This window comes from Podarcis gaigeae, assembly GCF_964106915.1.
Source record: "Podarcis gaigeae genome assembly, chromosome: 5".
NCBI classification, from domain to species: domain Eukaryota; kingdom Metazoa; phylum Chordata; class Lepidosauria; order Squamata; family Lacertidae; genus Podarcis; species Podarcis gaigeae.
The window spans coordinates 96974912-96991126 of record NC_139681.1 but is presented as its reverse complement, the minus strand read 5'-3'; the positions used below and the strand labels follow the sequence as shown (position 1 = coordinate 96991126).

Below are 16215 nucleotides of genomic sequence, written 5' to 3'. Positions count from 1 at the left end.
GCTGCCTCTTTCACGTCAAGCAGGGAAGCATGAGAAGGGAGACACAAAGTAGGTCAAACGACAGCATTTGCTGGACAGGATTGGGGGGGGGGGGCTGAGGCAGGAGAGGGCAAGTTTTCCAAGAGGGACAGAACGTTCCGCGAAAAGCCCAGATTGCATCTTTGCTCCAGCAGGAAGGGCAATCGGGTCAGCTGTCTTTTGCCGGCAAGCCGGTAAACTCCAAATTCTGCCAAGCCTTGGGTATATTTTAAGAGGGGGGAATTATTATATTTTAAAAGGGGAGGAAGCTGAGATTAAAAAAAGAGGGAGACAGCAAACACAGACTGCAGCCTGTTTGCCATGAAGATCTGCAACCAAGGAATTCAAGAAGCCACAGTGATAACCGTGTCAGCTGTCTAATAATAATAATAATTTATTTGGACCTTGTCCACCTGACTGGGTTGCCCCAGCCATTCTGGGCAGCTTCCAACATATAAAAATATATACTGTATATAAAACATAATAAAACATTAAACGTTAAATTGAATTGAAGAAAATGTTAAAAATAACTTTTGCAAAAAAAAACGCAGAAGCCTTTTCATTAGGTATTTTAGGTCAAGACATACCAAAAGAAAGGAGGACTTTATTTATGTATGCCACTACAGCAGCAAGAACGTTGATTGCACAAAATTGGAAGACTGGAGAAATACCAACTAAAGAACAACGGCAAGAGATGTTGATGAACTATGCAGAACTGGCAAAAATGACAGAAAGGCTAAGAGAAAAAGACAACAGAGACTTTGAAAAAGACTGGGAACCATTCATATTATATTTGCAGAAACAAAGAAAGGCAATAGACTTGATGGCAGGATTTAAATAAACATCCACATTATTAGCATCAGAAAATGGTTGGAAGATAGTGAAATACGATGGTGTATTTAATTTTATTTGTATGTTTTTAAGGTTTGATGTTATTAGTATCTTTTTCTGTTGAGAGATAGCAAAGCGGGTGAAAATATAAAACAAACCGGAAACGCAAGTTGAGGGCAGCCTTGGAAGGGAGGGAGGGAGGGAGGGAGGGAGGAATATATAGTAAATGTTAAGAATCTGAGATGTATGTAATGAACGAAAATGAATAATAATAAAAAAAAATTAAAGCAAAAACAAACAAACATTAAATGTTAAAAAGCTTCCCTCTCCAAGGCATCAAGAACTCGGAAGGAATGCAGCCATGCAGGGATGGGCTTCAACTCGAAAGGACAAAAAACATGCCGGCCTTCTGTCACAGGCAATTGCTATGGTCAGAGCGCATGAAATGGACACCCAGGGGCTGGGCCATCTCAAAATGGTCTGCCATATGACTCACAGGAAAGCGCAGCATGCTGGGATACGTAGTCTGCCCGCAGCAGAGGCAGGCAGGCAGCAGGCCTTCGATTTAGCAGCCCATTTATGTCCACACAAAACTGCTTCCTTCCCACAGGCTTCGGACGCCGCAGGTCACAGAGCGTCCCTTGTGGCTGATTCTGTCCAGTCAGTGGGGTTGCTGCATGATCGGCTCGCGGCCTGGAGGTCAGGGAAACTGACCTTTCCCCACGGCTCCAGCCGTCAAGAGGACAGGGGGTGGAGAAGCCCCTGCAAGGCTTCAGTAGGGGGGAAGAACCTCCAACCCCAATCCGACTTTCCCGGCCGTTTTGCACCGTCAGTGCACAACAAGCGCATGCTTTCTTGGCATTTTGTGGCGCCAGCTCCTTCTGTCTCCGCTTAACCCCGAGGGCCTTACAGAGAGGATATTTGTATCAGCCCCACAAGCGGAAGGCCTCCCCCTGCCTCACGGGCTTTGGGGAAACTTATCTCACCAGCGCTTGCGGAGTGTTGTGAGCAAAAGGGGAACAGAAAGGTCCCCGCCCGGAGGAGCTTACAATCTAAATTTAAGCCGGCGAGAGAAAGGAGGAAGCGAGATAGGGAAGGGTAGCAGAGAAGTTGTTCTGCTGATGCCACCAACATTACCCCATGATTTGTCCTGGGCTCTTTTCTCTGCCCCCTAAGAAACATCGACCCCCAGGTCTATCTAGGTCCCAGTTTTGTCTATTCTGACTGGCAGATTCCACAGGTGGATTTGCAGCCCTACCTGGAGATGCCCAGAAAGGATGCTGCGAGGGCTGTTCCCCAGGAATAAGGGGGGCACCCTCTGTTCTCCCCCCCCCCCACCTCTGGTTTCCACTGGGGGCTTTTGGCCCAGGCTCCCTCCCCGCCCTTGCCTTGCTCCCAATCTCTGCCCGCCCCAAATCATTTGAAAAGAGGGTGGAGAAAGACAGAGAGACTAAAAAACACCCTTCCTGGTTTTGTACTCCTTAAAGGTAAAGGGACCCCTGACCATTAGGTCCAGTCGTGGCCGATTCTGGGGTTGCGGTGCTCATCTCGCTTTACTGGCCAAGGGAGCCGACGTACAGCTTCCGGGTCATGTGGCCAGCGTGACTAAGCCGCTTCTGGCGAACCAGAGCAGCGCACGGAAATGCCGTTTACCTTCCTGCTGGAGCGGTACCTATTTATCTACTTGCACTGGTGTGCTTTCAAACTGCTAGGTGGGCAGGAGCAGGGACCGAGTGACGGGAGCTCACCCCATCGCAGGGATTCAAACCGCCGACCTTCTGATCAGCAAGTCCTAGGCTCTGTGGTTTAACCCACAGCGCCACCCACGTCCCTCTTTTGTACTTCTTACCCAACCCCAAAAATACCCTCCTGACTCATCTAGCCCAAACTCCTATGGTCTTAAAATAAAATAAAATTGGGGTGTTATTGGGTTGCTGTCGTTTTTATTTTGATTATGGATTTTGTAGTTTTATATTTTGATTTTATTCTGTATGTACATGATACCTGCGAGTATAGGGTGGTATATAAATTTAATCAATCAAATAATACTAATAATAATAATAATAAAGTTTCTTTTCTAAGCAGGTAACGACAAAGTTAAACCACCCGATTTGGTGAGCTTGGGTTATTTTTAAAGCTTTGTGCACTGAAACCCACAAGCATGCATGAACACACACAATAGAGTTGTGGAACACAACACAGAGTTCCAGATAGGGGAAATCTGAAGTGCAGCCAAGCCCAATGGGAACCACTCCCCCCTTCCTGCTGCTGTAGTATTTTCCAGGTTGAGCAGGTGAGTCACCCTCGCAGATTTCCATATCCCTTCTGGTCTCAGCCAAATTTTCCTCCCCCGCCTCTCCCCAAAAGTGCTCCCGCCCACACCTCTCATTTGTTGCCAACATCTGTGTGCATTGCAAGTGCCTCTTGTCACGTGTGGGGTAATGCACTCTCCCAGTCGTCTCCATAGCTCAGCTGGGCTAGCTCAGGGGTCCCTCTGGTCCCATGTCCTGTTTGCAACAGAGGGCGGATACCTCTGGGAAGACTACTAGCAGGGAATTTGGACGGCCACCCCCTGCCGAAGCCCGTAGACTGCCTATGGACAAAGAGGTTCCACTGAGCTGCCATGTGTGTTGTGTTCACAGTTGGCCAACTATCTCTTGGCAGTTGCGGTTCTTTCTTTTTCATTGGGTGGGGGGGTGTTGTGAGCTTGAGAAGGCTCCAGCAGGAAGGACCTCTTGCGTTGAACAGTGCAGAAATAACCGGTGAAGGAATGACTCTCAACAGCACCCCCTCCCCAATGATTCATGATATTATCTACTACCCTGTGGCCATTTAAAAAAAGGGGGGAGGCTTCCTGCTCCTCCCTTCCCCAAGATGCCCACTTTCTCACCAAAGCTCTGTGAAGTCGCCTACTCTTTTGGTCCCATTTTACAGATGGGACAACCGAGGTGGCAGGATTGGAGAGCAGAGCCGCTCCAAACCACCAAGGCTGAAAATCTGGATCCCACTTTGTGGGGTGCTTGCCTGCCTGCCCCCACCCTGTAAGTAAGTGCTCAGAAAGGTGGGGATTCCTAGCTCCAAATCTCCCTCTGCGCATCTTCCCTCCGTACAACCGGCGCTTAGATTCCTCCATGAAGCCAACGCGCGCGCACGCGCTCCCAGCAAGCAGCTGCAACCTCCGCCCCCGAACCTATTTATTCGTGCACGCGCCTCCCAGCGCAGCTGTGAACAACGCTTGCAGGGGGGGGGGCTGAGCTCCGGGAGGAGGGAAAAGAGAGGAGCGCATTCCTCGCGCTTCGCCGGGCCTCCCCCTCGAAACTTGGACGGCAGCCGCTCGGCCAGCCTCTCCCTTCCCTCCCTCCCGTCGAGCCGCGATGGTACAACCCTCCTCCCCCCCCATGTATTTTTCCATTACGCCATACGTGCCTCTTTTGTTTCCTTGCAGAAGGCAGCCCGGCCGAGCCTCTGCTGCTGGAAAATAACCTCGCCACGCCCCACCCCACGGGCCGGGGTGCGACTCCAGGTTCCTTGCTGGGGTGGCTGTTGTGGTGGGAGCAGGAGGGGTAAAGTGGGGCGGGCAGCTCCCCACTTACGAACTCCTGTTCAAGCTGTTTGCACCCCGACACTCAAAGCACGTCCCCTCCCGCATCGAAAAATCCTGGGAGCTGTAGTGCGCCGGGAGTTGTAGCGCAGCGCGAACTACGCTTCCCAGGGTCCTTTTTAGGGGTGCGCGCACTCTGTACTGAAAGCCAGCTTCGTTTGGCAACAGAAGCAGAACACGAATGAAAACAAATGACATTAATTTGGTTTTAATAAGTGCGCACCCAGCGGTCGCAGCCCCTTCGCGCTACGGGGGACAGCTGAAACCTTAGGAAGAATGCGCAGCGGGGACTGTTACGCACGACCCGCTTTCTGTCTTTTCCAGAAGCTCAAATAGATCCTCTTTTTGCATGGGAAAAACAACTTGTAAAAGCTCCCTTTTGAAGCGCTTCCTCCGCATGCTTCCTTTCCAAAGCGACACATTCCAAATAAAAGCAGCGCAAGGGTAAACGGGCTTACGCCGAAGTAAATCTCGTCGGTTTCCATGGGGCTTCCTCCCTAAGCACGTTTCCGAGACCAGCCTAAAAAATGGAGATCTGGAGTAGTCGGGGGTGAACCCAGACTTAAAAAGCCACAATTGCAGGACAGCCTCTGCAATCGCTGGTCATTTGGAGAGGCTTCGCACGGCGCGCTGCTCTAAGCGCGCCTGAACCCACCCCTGCGTTTTGACCCGGGATGTCTCCGAAGGGCTGTTTTCGCGACTGAAAACCGGCCTGCTTCCCCTCTCCCTCGCTTGAAACCCCCATCTGTAAAATCTACGCTAAGCAACAACAACGAAAAGGGGACTTTTGGTTTCAAAATGGTTCCTCTTCTGCTCGCTGTGCTGCGCTCTCACGATGCCGCATTCCGGGCTAAAAAATGGGACTCTTGGGAACCCGATCATCCGACACAAGCCTCGTGGCTTCGCCACCCGAAAACAATGCTGCTCTTTGCTCGACGTTTACCCCGCCCGCTTCTCTTCCAGCTTCACGTTAAACCGGCAGAAATGGCGGGGGCGAGAGCGCGCAGTTTTGCCCGGGGAGCGCGCCGCGGCTGCCCGGGCAGAGGTTCAACGCCTGGCTCCCCACATCCAAACCGGCACCCCAAAAATGAGCAGCTTCTCTTTGCACCTTGTAGCCTCCACAAGCTAAAAGGTACAAAGGCGCTGAAAGCAGACCCCCCCCAAAAAAAGTCACCCCGTCTTTTTACACTCCTCTTTCATGGCGATTGTTCAGATTGTAAGGTCATCGGGGCAGATGATCCGGGATCTTGCTTCAAGTTAACCTGCAGAACGCCACTCATGGCATCAATTAATGGAAATAATAACCAGTCTTGGGGCCACGGAAGCTAATGCAACGCGCATTTTTTATTAACATTGCCATGTAAGGGATGTTGGGAAAGGGGAACAGACGGGAAATGGAGGGGGCAATTTTAGGAAAACTCCCTTCAAGCCCACAAACCCCCTCTTTGGCAGAAAGCTAGCCAGTCATCCTCAGTTGCTCATCTGTAGAATGGAATCAATCCTCAACATAGAATTAAAAAAGAGTCAGCGAGGGAGGCGGCGTGGTTTGTCCGTGCACAGTGAAATTGGAGCTAGACGTGGCGTTTTAGCCCCACGGACGATACCCAAAGGAGAGCTTGTTAAATAATAAGACATTGTTGGTGATGTATAATCGGAGGTGCGGGTGGCGGGACGAATATGAGGGATGGAAAAACAGGTCGGAGTGCAGAGAACAGTATTTGGAGGGGCGAGGGAGGCGAAGAGACAATAAATCGGAGGCATACTTACCTGCGGAAATTGGCAAGGAACAAGAACAACCCCTCGACTCCTTCGTTTCTAAAAAGACGCATATATAAAGGATTCTCAAGACGCAAAGGCGACCTCGCCTTGGCGCATTTGCCTGGGCAGGAAAATAAAAGGAGACGCGCTGCTCTGGCTTTTCCCAGCACACAAACCTGGCTTTTTGCACACCCCCCGGGAAGGCATCTAATGGGTGGCCCCTGCATCCAACCCCCACCAGCTCAAAGAGCGACCACCACCTCGCGCCCCCCGAGACTCCTCTAGCGAGCAAAGGAGACCCCGAGATCCTTCCGAGGGAGCCCAGGGCGAGGCAAGATGGCTTCCTTCGCGCGTCCGTCTCCCCACCTTACGCAAAACGGACTTTCTGCAGCGAAGGGCCGTCGGATTTCCCGCGAGGAAGGATCGAGGGGCGCCCGGAGGCCGTCCCGTCCCCCTTTCTCTCCTCTGGGGCGCTGTTCAGGGCTGCCCAATGGGCCCCCTCTCCAACCCGCCTCGACGGCGTCGGCGGGTCCGGGCTCCCCGCAATCTTCTCGGAGACCGGGCCTCCTTCTCTCCCCCTCCCGTCCATTCCCCCCAAATCCTTCTCGTTCGTCTCCCTTCCTCTCTCGTGCTGCCTTCTCTTCGTTTCCAGCGTCCTGCGTGTTTTAAATCTGACCCCCTCCCTTCTCTCTCCCCCCCCCCCCGTCTATTTCCACCAAGAGCTGCCTGATGCGGTGGGTTGGGTTGCGGGGGGAGCAGCAGATCGGGGCGCACAGCGCAAGGACACACGCGCGCACACACAAACACACACACACACGTGTAGCAGCAGCAGCAGCAGCAGCAGCAGCGAGGAAAGGACAACTCGGGGTCACCCGGAGCAAAGAGCGGCCGCGGCCGGGAGAGCGCCTTTTCCGCACACCACCATCACCCAAGGGCGCCCGTTTGAAATGGGGGCACGGTTCCCTTCCAGAACTGGGGCACCGGCTCAAGAGGGTTCGACACGGGCGCGCCAGGGGGACACAGTCGCCGGTAGAGGTCGAGGCTACTAGCCACGACGGCTCAGTGCGACTCCGGGGACAGGGGTAGTCTACCCGTCTGAATAAGAGGCCTCGCTGCCTTGATTTTTGAGGGGGACGGTATTCGAGGGCACCTTTGTTGGCCACTTTGGGTGAGAAAGTGCTGGGATCGACGGCTGATCTAGCCGCGGAATTAGAACGCTTTTAAATATACCCCCTTCGTTTTTGTTGTGGGGGGGGGGAAATCCAGGAGGTTGCTTCTGTGCGCGTGCAAAATGCAGGTTCCGCAGCAACATCTGGAGTTTTTTGGGGGGTTGGCTGGGTTTACCGAGCTGGCGGGCCCGTCTAGGCTCGCCTTTGCCCCGTTCGGGTTTCGCAACAAGCTTTTGCTGCGGGCCTCCCCGCCCCCTCGGGGGGTGTACAAAGATCCGCTTCCCTTTACCTCCTGCGGGCCCCCACCGCCCCGTCACCGAAACTGCAACAGCAGCAGGTCAGGAGGGATATAGGCTAAAGCACATGTTGGCCCAGAGGACGGGGGGGAAGGCGGAGGAGCATTTGCAAATCGCCCCCTCCCCGCCCAGCTGGTTCTTTCTCCTGACAACCGACACCCCCTTCGCCCTCCCTGCCTGCTGCTATCAGGCACCGACCCCTCCCGCCCAGCAGGCAGATGCTATTAATACCCGGCACGTTTCGGACGTGCACAAAAGGAGTCCCGCGTGGTCCTTGGCAGCGCGGGGAGGGGCGGAAGGATGGAGGGGGGGGGAGAGTCGGAGCTCTCCCTGCAAAGGGACGTGTCCGCCACTAGGGGCCGCCGGCGCGCACGGCAGGCGGAATGAATGGAGGTTGCGCCCGCGATCCTGTGCCGTCGGGGGGCTGAAAAAAGGCTTGGGGAAGGAGCCGGGGGCCGGAGCAAGTGGCTTCCCAAGGCTTGCAGGGCGAGAGCTGGCTTGGCAAGCAAGCCCGAGGGCCGTGGGGCGCACAGAGCGGAATGCAAAGCTCCTGGAATGCAAAGCTCCTGGACGTGTCCTTTTGTGTTTAAAGCCCCCTCCTTGTTGTCAGGGGTATGCGAAAAGCCACCAGAAGGGCATCTGGAGGATGCCACAGAAAATCCCAGGTTCTTTCCTGGTCACAGGGGGGCAGGTTTTTTGGAATTGGTTTGGAATTAGAAGCGCTGTGGGTGCCAGTTGCAAAATGGCTGGTGTGGGGCCGCTGCAGATGCGGGGCATAACAACAAAATGGCTGTGGCCGAATACAAAATGGCTGCTGTGGCAGGTGCAGGAGAGGCTGAGCAGGAAAAGCAAACAAGTCCTGTGTGCTGTGAGGATGTGACAAGGGGTATTATTTTTGTTTTATTTTTGATATATTCACTGAGCTGTTACAGGAACTCGGAGCCCTGCCGCTGGAAAGCTAGATCCTTTCTCCCTGACTTGCTAGCTTTCTACATGCAGTGATATTCACACACAAAAAAATGGGGGGGATGACCATGAAGTCATGTGATAACAGTAGCAGAGCTCTGGACACTATGGTAGCCTTTTCTTGCACGCTGAGGTGTTTGCTGCCTGCAAGGCCTCAAAAGATGGCACCTATCCCACTTGCCAGCCGGATGAGTAACTCCTTAGTCATGGTTCAGGATGGTGGGACTTTCTCAAGCTCCCAAACATGGCCGTAGTCAAAGCACATTTTGCCTTGCAAATGCATCTTTATGGCTGTGTAACTAAGCACGCGGGACGCAGGTGGCGCTGTGGGTTAAAGCCTCAGCGCCTAGGACTTGCCGATCGAAAGGTCGGCGGTTCGAATCCCTGCGGCGGGGTGCGCTCCCGCTGCTCGGTCCCAGCGCCTGCCAACCTAGCAGTTCGAAAGCACCTCCGGGTGCAAGTAGATAAATAGGGACCGCTTACCAGCGGGAAGGTAAACAGCGTTTCCGTGTGCGGCTCTGGCTCGCCAGATGCAGCTTTGTCACGCTGGCCACGTGACCCGGAAGTGTCTCCGGACAGCGCTGGCCCCTGGCCTCTTAAGTGAGATGGGCGCACAACCCCAGAGTCTGTCAAGACTGGCCCGTACGGGCAGGGGTACCTTTACCCTTACCTTTACCTTTAACTAAGCACGCAAGTGCACCTATCTTTTGCAGGAATTGCTACCCAATATTTATGAAGGCTTTTCACTCTTCCGTTTCTTGCATTTATGCTCCTCCATCGAGAGAGATGGCCTTTTACAAAGCCACAGGAGAGGGAGATCTTTCCAAGCTGTCTCCTGATTTGCAGTGGGCCTCATGCGCCTCTCATGCGCTTTAGCCAGAGCTGCCTGCTTGTGATTCCCAAACACAGCGATGTCTCGAGAGATTCAGAGTGCAAAATTTGTAAGTGCCAAATGGCAGCGGGAATTCTGCAGAAGCAGGGAGCAGATCACAGAGGAGTCCCTCCAGCCCTGCCGTAGAGCGAGAGAAATGAGGACTTGCCCCAAGGAGCTTACAATATAGATAGGTATAGATAGATAGATAGATAGATAGATAGATAGATAGATAGATAGATAGATGATAGGTGATAGACAGACAGACAGTGGGGAAGGGAAAGGAGGGCGAGACAACGGAAAATGTGAGTTTCTGCCCTAGAATATGTATGGGGAAGTATTAGCCTTATCCTCCATGAATTTCTCTTTTCTTCTTTTAAAGCTATCCAAGTTGGTAGCCGTTGCTGCTTCTTGTGGCAGTGAGTTCCACAGTTCAACCCCACGCCGCATGAATTAAGGCCTTTTATCTGTCCTGAAACTTTCAGCTTCATGCGATACCCTGGAGTTCTAGCATTACGAAAACAGGATGATCATTTTTCTCTAGCCACTTTCTGCACGCTATGTATAATTTTTTAATTATTATTTATCTTTTACCTGCCTTTGAGCCGAAAAGTCCCAAATGCTGCGACCTTTTCGTTCTTAGGGGAATCCCTCCATCCCTTTGATAATTTTGGTTGCCCCAAATGATGGCCCAGTGGGGATTTGAACACCTGCTCCAATTCCCTCTTTTTAAAAAATGCAACTCCCAAAGTGGTTGAACTACAATTCCCACCAGACACGGCAGGACTGCGCCACTTCCAAATTACACAACCAAGGGCTTCTTCCTCCATTTAAATAATCTTTTTTTAAAAAATCCTCGCAAGCAGAAAAGTAGCATGTCAGGGAGGAAGGTTCCAGTTTTCTATCGGAAAGGCTTTGCATTTTGTTTGGGGCCTTGGTCCAACCCCACAGGGAGGGCCCATGGCTGCCCTACAAAACGTACACCCAATGGACGCTGCTTGCATCTTTCTTTTAATCTAGCGCAGAGGATGATTTTGCATTATTCAAAACTCAAAAAGCTGAAAAGTTTGCATCCTGCCTTTTCAAGAGTGGCATATTCAAAGGAAGTTGAGTTCATTTATCTTCACTGTTTCGTGGAAAAATGGAAAGCCCTTTTGCCCCCTGCCCCCTAATTCTCCCTTTTTAAAAAAGGAATCCTCCCCCCTGTGGTTTTGCCATCATCCCATTTGAACCCCTCTCCTTCCTGCTTCCTCCCTTCCCAGTAAACAATGGCAAGAGGAAATGGCCCCTCCAGTGAATTTTTTCCACCTCTTTACATCATAAAAGACCTGCATTGTGGTCATTCCTTGAAGGTTTTAACTGACTCCACCACCACAAAAAAGGGGGGGTGGCTTTGGAAACAGGTGGAATGGCTTTGGAAACAACACCTCTCATGCACCCTCTTCCCATGGGGCTATCCCATAATAGGTTTATGGGGCTCTCCCGTGAAGGAATGGGAGCTGCCCTAAATTCTTTGAACCCCCTTCCAGCAAAGAAACAATTGCACCTCCGAACCCAAGAAGTGCTCCCAGGATTTGCTCCCAACAGACTAAAATTGTGCCACCTGAATTTGCCAGCCTGCAATGAAATTTGCCGCAGCCTGAAAGTGCCCCAGGAAGTGGGCTCCCCTCTCTCCCTTCCTCATTTGTCTCTTCCATAAGAGGTCTGGAGGGTGGCAACACAAGAACAGGGCCTTTTCTGTGGTGACTCCCCATTTAGAATCATAGAGTTGGAAGAGACCACAAGGGCCATCGAGTCCAACCCCCTGCCAAGTTTATGGAATGCTCTCCCCAAGTAGCCTCACCTGGTGCCTTCATTATACATTATATTGTGATTTTATGTTGCAAACTGCCCTGAGGTCCACGGGTATAGGGTGGTACACAAATATTTAATAAATAATATAAAATAACAATACATCTTTAGGCACCAGGCAAAAACATTTCTTTATTATAAGTCCTATGGCCTTTTAATTGGGTTTCCAGGAGGTGGGTTGCTGGTTTGTTTTTGTTTCGTTCTGCGACGTGTGTTCTCATTTTGTATTTTTACGTTGTGATGACGGGCAACGTACAAATTTAATATATAATAATGGTGATGGCTGCAAATTCCATCGGGACATCTGCCTGACCCGATTATCCAGTGGATTCTGCGTAATCTCTGGATTTGCAGGGTTGAGCAGGTGGCGGCGGTTTTGAAAATCTGCCCGGGATGCAGAAGCCAAGCCATGCAAAGCACCCCGGTTTTTTGCAGCTAGCTTTGCAAAATCCATTTGGGGGAGCTTTTCTAGCGCTCTGCTGGCCTCCCCTGAGTCACCGCAAAATCTCCAGGAAACAGGAAAGACTGCTGCTCCCAGCTGCTCCGCCGACTCCCATTTTCTCTTTATTCCCCAATTCTGCTTCTCCTTTGCATTGTTCCTGAGAAAATTTGTTGCCCTTTGTCTCTTCCCTGCAGCCACACGGTGAGCTTGGCATGGTTGAAATAATAATATAATAATAATAATGATGAATTATTATTCATACCAGGCCCATCTGGCTGGGCTTCCCCAGCCACTCTGGGCGGCTTCCAACAAAACACTAAAATACAATAACCTATTAAAGTTTAAAAGCTTCCCTAAACAGGGCTGCCTTCAGATGTCATCTAAAAGTCTGGTAGTTGTTGTTTGACATCTGGTGGGAGGGAGTTCCACAGGGCAGGTGACACCACCAAGAAGGTCCTCTGCCTGGTTCCCTGTAACCAACTTCTCGCAGTGAGGAAACTGCCAGAAGGCCCTTGGTGCTGGACCTCAGTGTCCGGGCAGAACGATGGGGGTGGAGACGCCCCTTCAGGTATACTGGACAGAGGCTGTTTAGGGCTTTAAAGGTCAGCACCAACACTTTGAATTGTGCTCGGAAACAGACTGGGAGCCAATGAGGACCGGTGTTATATGGTCTCGGCAGCCATTCCCAGTCACCAATCTAGCTGCCGCATTCTGGATTAATTGCAGTTTCTGGGTCACCTTCAAAGGTAGCCCCAGGTAGAGCGCATTGCAGTAGTCCAAGCGGGAGATAACCAGAACATGCACCACTCTGGCAAGACAGTCCACGGGCAGGGAGGGTCTCATCCTGCGTACCAGATGGAGCTGGTAGACAGCTGCCCTGGACACAGAATTGACCTGCACCTCCATGGACAGCTGTGAGTCCAGAATGACTCCCAGGCTGCGCACCTGGTCCTTCAGGGGCACAGTTACCCCATTCAGGACCAGAGAGTCCCCCCCCCACCCGCCCACCCCCTGTCCCCCAAGAACAGTACTTCTGTCTTGTCAGGATTCAACCTCAATCCGTTAGCCGCCATCCATCCTCCAACCGCCTCCAGGCACTCACACAGGACCTTCACCACCTTCACTGGTTCTGATTCGAAAGAGGTAGAGCTGGGTGTCATCCGCATATTGATGAAAGCTGCTTGTTCCCCTCCAGCAATTGCAAAAGAAGGGTAGCCGACAAAAGGATTTAACCTGGCAAGGAACGTGGCCCAGACAACAGCAAAATAAAGAGAGCAACAAGGTCCAGAACTTAAGGTCTGTTTGAGCATCAATCGGATCCAAACAATGCATCATGTTAGTGTGGCCTGTGTTGCACGAGGCTTCAAAATCTATTTACTAATTTACGTATCACCTTTTCCTCTAAGGAGCTCAAAGGGGGTGTAAATGGTCCACTTCCCCATTTTTATCAACCCTGCAAGGTAGGTTAGGTTGAGTGGCAGTGACAGGCACCCAAGCGAACTTCATGGCCGAGTCAGGATTCGAACCCTGGTCTCCCGGTTCGTAGTCTGATGCACTTACACTTTACCAGCAGCACCCTGGCGTGGAAGGAGGGGATGGGAAGGTGCGGCAGAAAGATTCAAGGACAATCAAGGAAACATTTAAACATTTCAGAGTAGCATAGAATATATGTTTTAAAATATTTATATTTATTTGCGGAATATGGATAGATGTGTTTTCAAAGTGCGAGCAAGATGATCAAGTGATACTAAGGACAATCCTGAGGACATTTGAACAGAAGGCTGGAGAAGACTCATTTATAATTATATTTTGGGAATGCTTTTATGTATTTGTTTTATATTTTCTGGGCATCCCACGTTCATATTATAAAAGAGTTGTGTTCTGAGTTATAAATCAAGCACTGCTGGGAGTTGTTTCCTAATATCTTACCAATATATTTTAAAAATCACGGTGGCGCAAGCAAATTTTTTCCCCCAGAACTGGCCCGGAGAAAAAGAATTTGAGAACCCTTGCGCTAACCACTACAGTACACTGTCCCTGGAAAATCTGGGTTGCAGTTTAGAGGCTTTGCAAGCAGCACCAAGATCTGCTTCCCGCACTGGAAAGTGATGGAGGATGTATGGCTGAGTCACCAACATCCTCTTTCCACGCTTTAGTCGCAAGGGACCCCAAGGCTCATCTAGTCCAACCCCCGGCCGTGCAGGAATCACAGCTAAAGCAACTCTGAGGCATTCCTCCAAAAGAGGCTTCACCTTCAGCTGGTCCCCTCTGGAGGTTCTGGATTACAGCTGCACTAAAACTCCCAAGCAGTGTTCTCCAGATGTTTTGGACCACAAGCCCCAGCTGAACTAAAACTCCCAAGCAGTTCCCTCCAGATGTTTTGGACCACAACTCCCAGCTGAACTACAACTCCCAAGCAGATCCCTCCAGATGTTTTGGACCACAACTCCCAGCTGAACTACAACTCCCAAGCAGTTCCCTCCAGATGTTTTGGACCACAACTCCCAGCTGAACTAAAACTCCCAAGCAGTTCTCTCTGGATGTTTTGGACCACAACTCCCAGCTGAACTACAACTCCCAAGCAGTTCCCTCCAGATGTTTTGGACCACAAGTCCCAGCTGAACTAAAACTCCTGAGCAGTTCCCTCCAGATGTTCTGGACTAAAACTCCCAGCTGGACTAAAACTCCCAAGCAGTTCCCTCCAGATGTTTTGGACCACAACTCCCAGCTGAACTACAACTCCCAAGCAGTTCCCTCCAGATGTTTTGGACCACAACTCCCAGCTGAACTACAACTTCCAAGCAGTTCCCTCCAGATGTTTTGGACCACAAGTCCCAGCTGGACTACAACTTCCAAGCACTTCCCTCCAAATGTTTTGGACCACAAGTCCCAGCTGGACTAAAACTCCCGAGCAGTTCCCTCCAGATGTTCTGGACCAAAACTCCCAGCTGAACTAAAACTCCCAAGCAGTTCTCTCTGGATATTTTGGACCACAACTCCCAGCTGCACTAAAACTCCCAAGCAGTTCTCTCTGGATGTTTTGGACCACAACTCCCAGCTGAACTAAAGCTCCCATCTGGAGAGCGCCAGCTTGGGGGAGGCCGCAGTAAAACAAGAGATCTGTGGCGGCCAGCTCTCCCTTGTGCGGAAAGGAGCGCTTGGCTTGGTCGCATCCTGCCCCCAAGGCTCTCTAGCTCCAGGTCTCCCTTCCCGAGCGGCCTGCGGGACAAGGCCTCTGTCTAGGGTGGGTGGGGAGCACCTTCTGGGGGGTGATTTTCCAGGGGATAATCCTGGGAACGGAAATCTGATGGCAGCAGCCTTCTCCCCTCCTCCATCCTGCTGGATCTTTGTTCGGCTTCCGCAAGGAACGGAGATATTTTTAACTTGCATGGCAAGGCCAGCAGCCGCCCTCCTCTCCCGTAAACAGCAGGGGAGGCACCTCAGGCGGGCAGGGAGCGCTGGGTGGCAACCGTAACGCTGGAGATGGCAAACAAACAAGGCACCTCGCCTGTCTGCCTTGCCAGGCCTCCTCCGCTCTGACTCACCCACTCCAGTCTCATTCTTTCCTGGATCCTCATCCTGCCCTCCGCCCTCGTTCGTTCCCTCCTTCTCATCTGATTTTCTTGACATCCCATTTCTCTCCCTCTGCCAATCTCCTCCGCACCTGGCTCATCGCTAGAAAAAGCTGCACCGGGAATGTTTAATAGGCAGTGTGGCCTAGTGGTGAGATTCCTGCATTGCAGCGGGTTGGACTAGATGACCCTCGGGTCCCTTCCGACTCTACAAGGCTATAATTCTGTGTACTTAGAGCGCCCAATCTTTCTGGCACACTTTCCCCCCAACCCCAAATGTTAAAACTGCCACTTAACTGTAACAACTTCATGTGAGTCCCGGCACCTTTTTTTCTTCTAAGAAAAGAGAATAGCACTGATGATGATGATGATTGTTTATTTATTTACATCCTGCCTTTTGCCCTGACAGGGACTCAAGGTGGCTAACGGACAAGATAGGGACAGCTAAAAACGCAGACATTAAAAAGCAATTGAACATTGAATTAAAATTTTGTTTTTGCTGGGTTGGTGTTGGTTAAATGTTTAGTTGAGTTTGGTGGTTTTTAAAATTTGGGTATACAGTGGTACTTCTGGTTAAGTACATAATTTGTTCCGGAGGTCCGTTCTTAACCTGAAACTGTTCTTAACCTGAAGCACCACATTAGCTAATGGGGCCTCCTGCTGCTGCCACGCCGCCAGAGGATGATTTCTGTTCTCATCCTGAAGCAAAGTTCTTAACCTGAGGCACTATTTCTAGGTTAGCGGAGTCTGTAACCTGAAGCGTATGTAACCTGAAGCGTATGTAACCCGAGGTACCACTGTTAACTGTAAACGTTTATTATTATTATTATTATTATTATT

General features: G+C 51.1%; 2 long non-coding RNA genes across 2 annotated transcripts in view; one reads left to right on the top strand and one right to left on the bottom strand.

Annotated features, from left to right (window-relative positions):
- Window positions 1–15922, top strand: part of LOC310845134 — a 71413-nt gene extending 55491 nt beyond the window's left edge. The window contains exons 2-3 of the long non-coding RNA XR_014564499.1: window positions 12947–14634; window positions 14691–15922. This is a non-coding gene — a long non-coding RNA (uncharacterized lncRNA). The remainder of the gene's footprint in view (window positions 1–12946; window positions 14635–14690) is intronic.
- LOC310845107 lies at window positions 4643–7011 on the bottom strand. Its single transcript, XR_014564463.1, has 2 exons — window positions 6575–7011; window positions 4643–6329 (listed from the first exon to the last, which is right to left on the bottom strand). It is a non-coding gene; the product is annotated as an uncharacterized lncRNA (long non-coding RNA).
- Window positions 15923–16215: the final 293 nt, after the last annotated feature.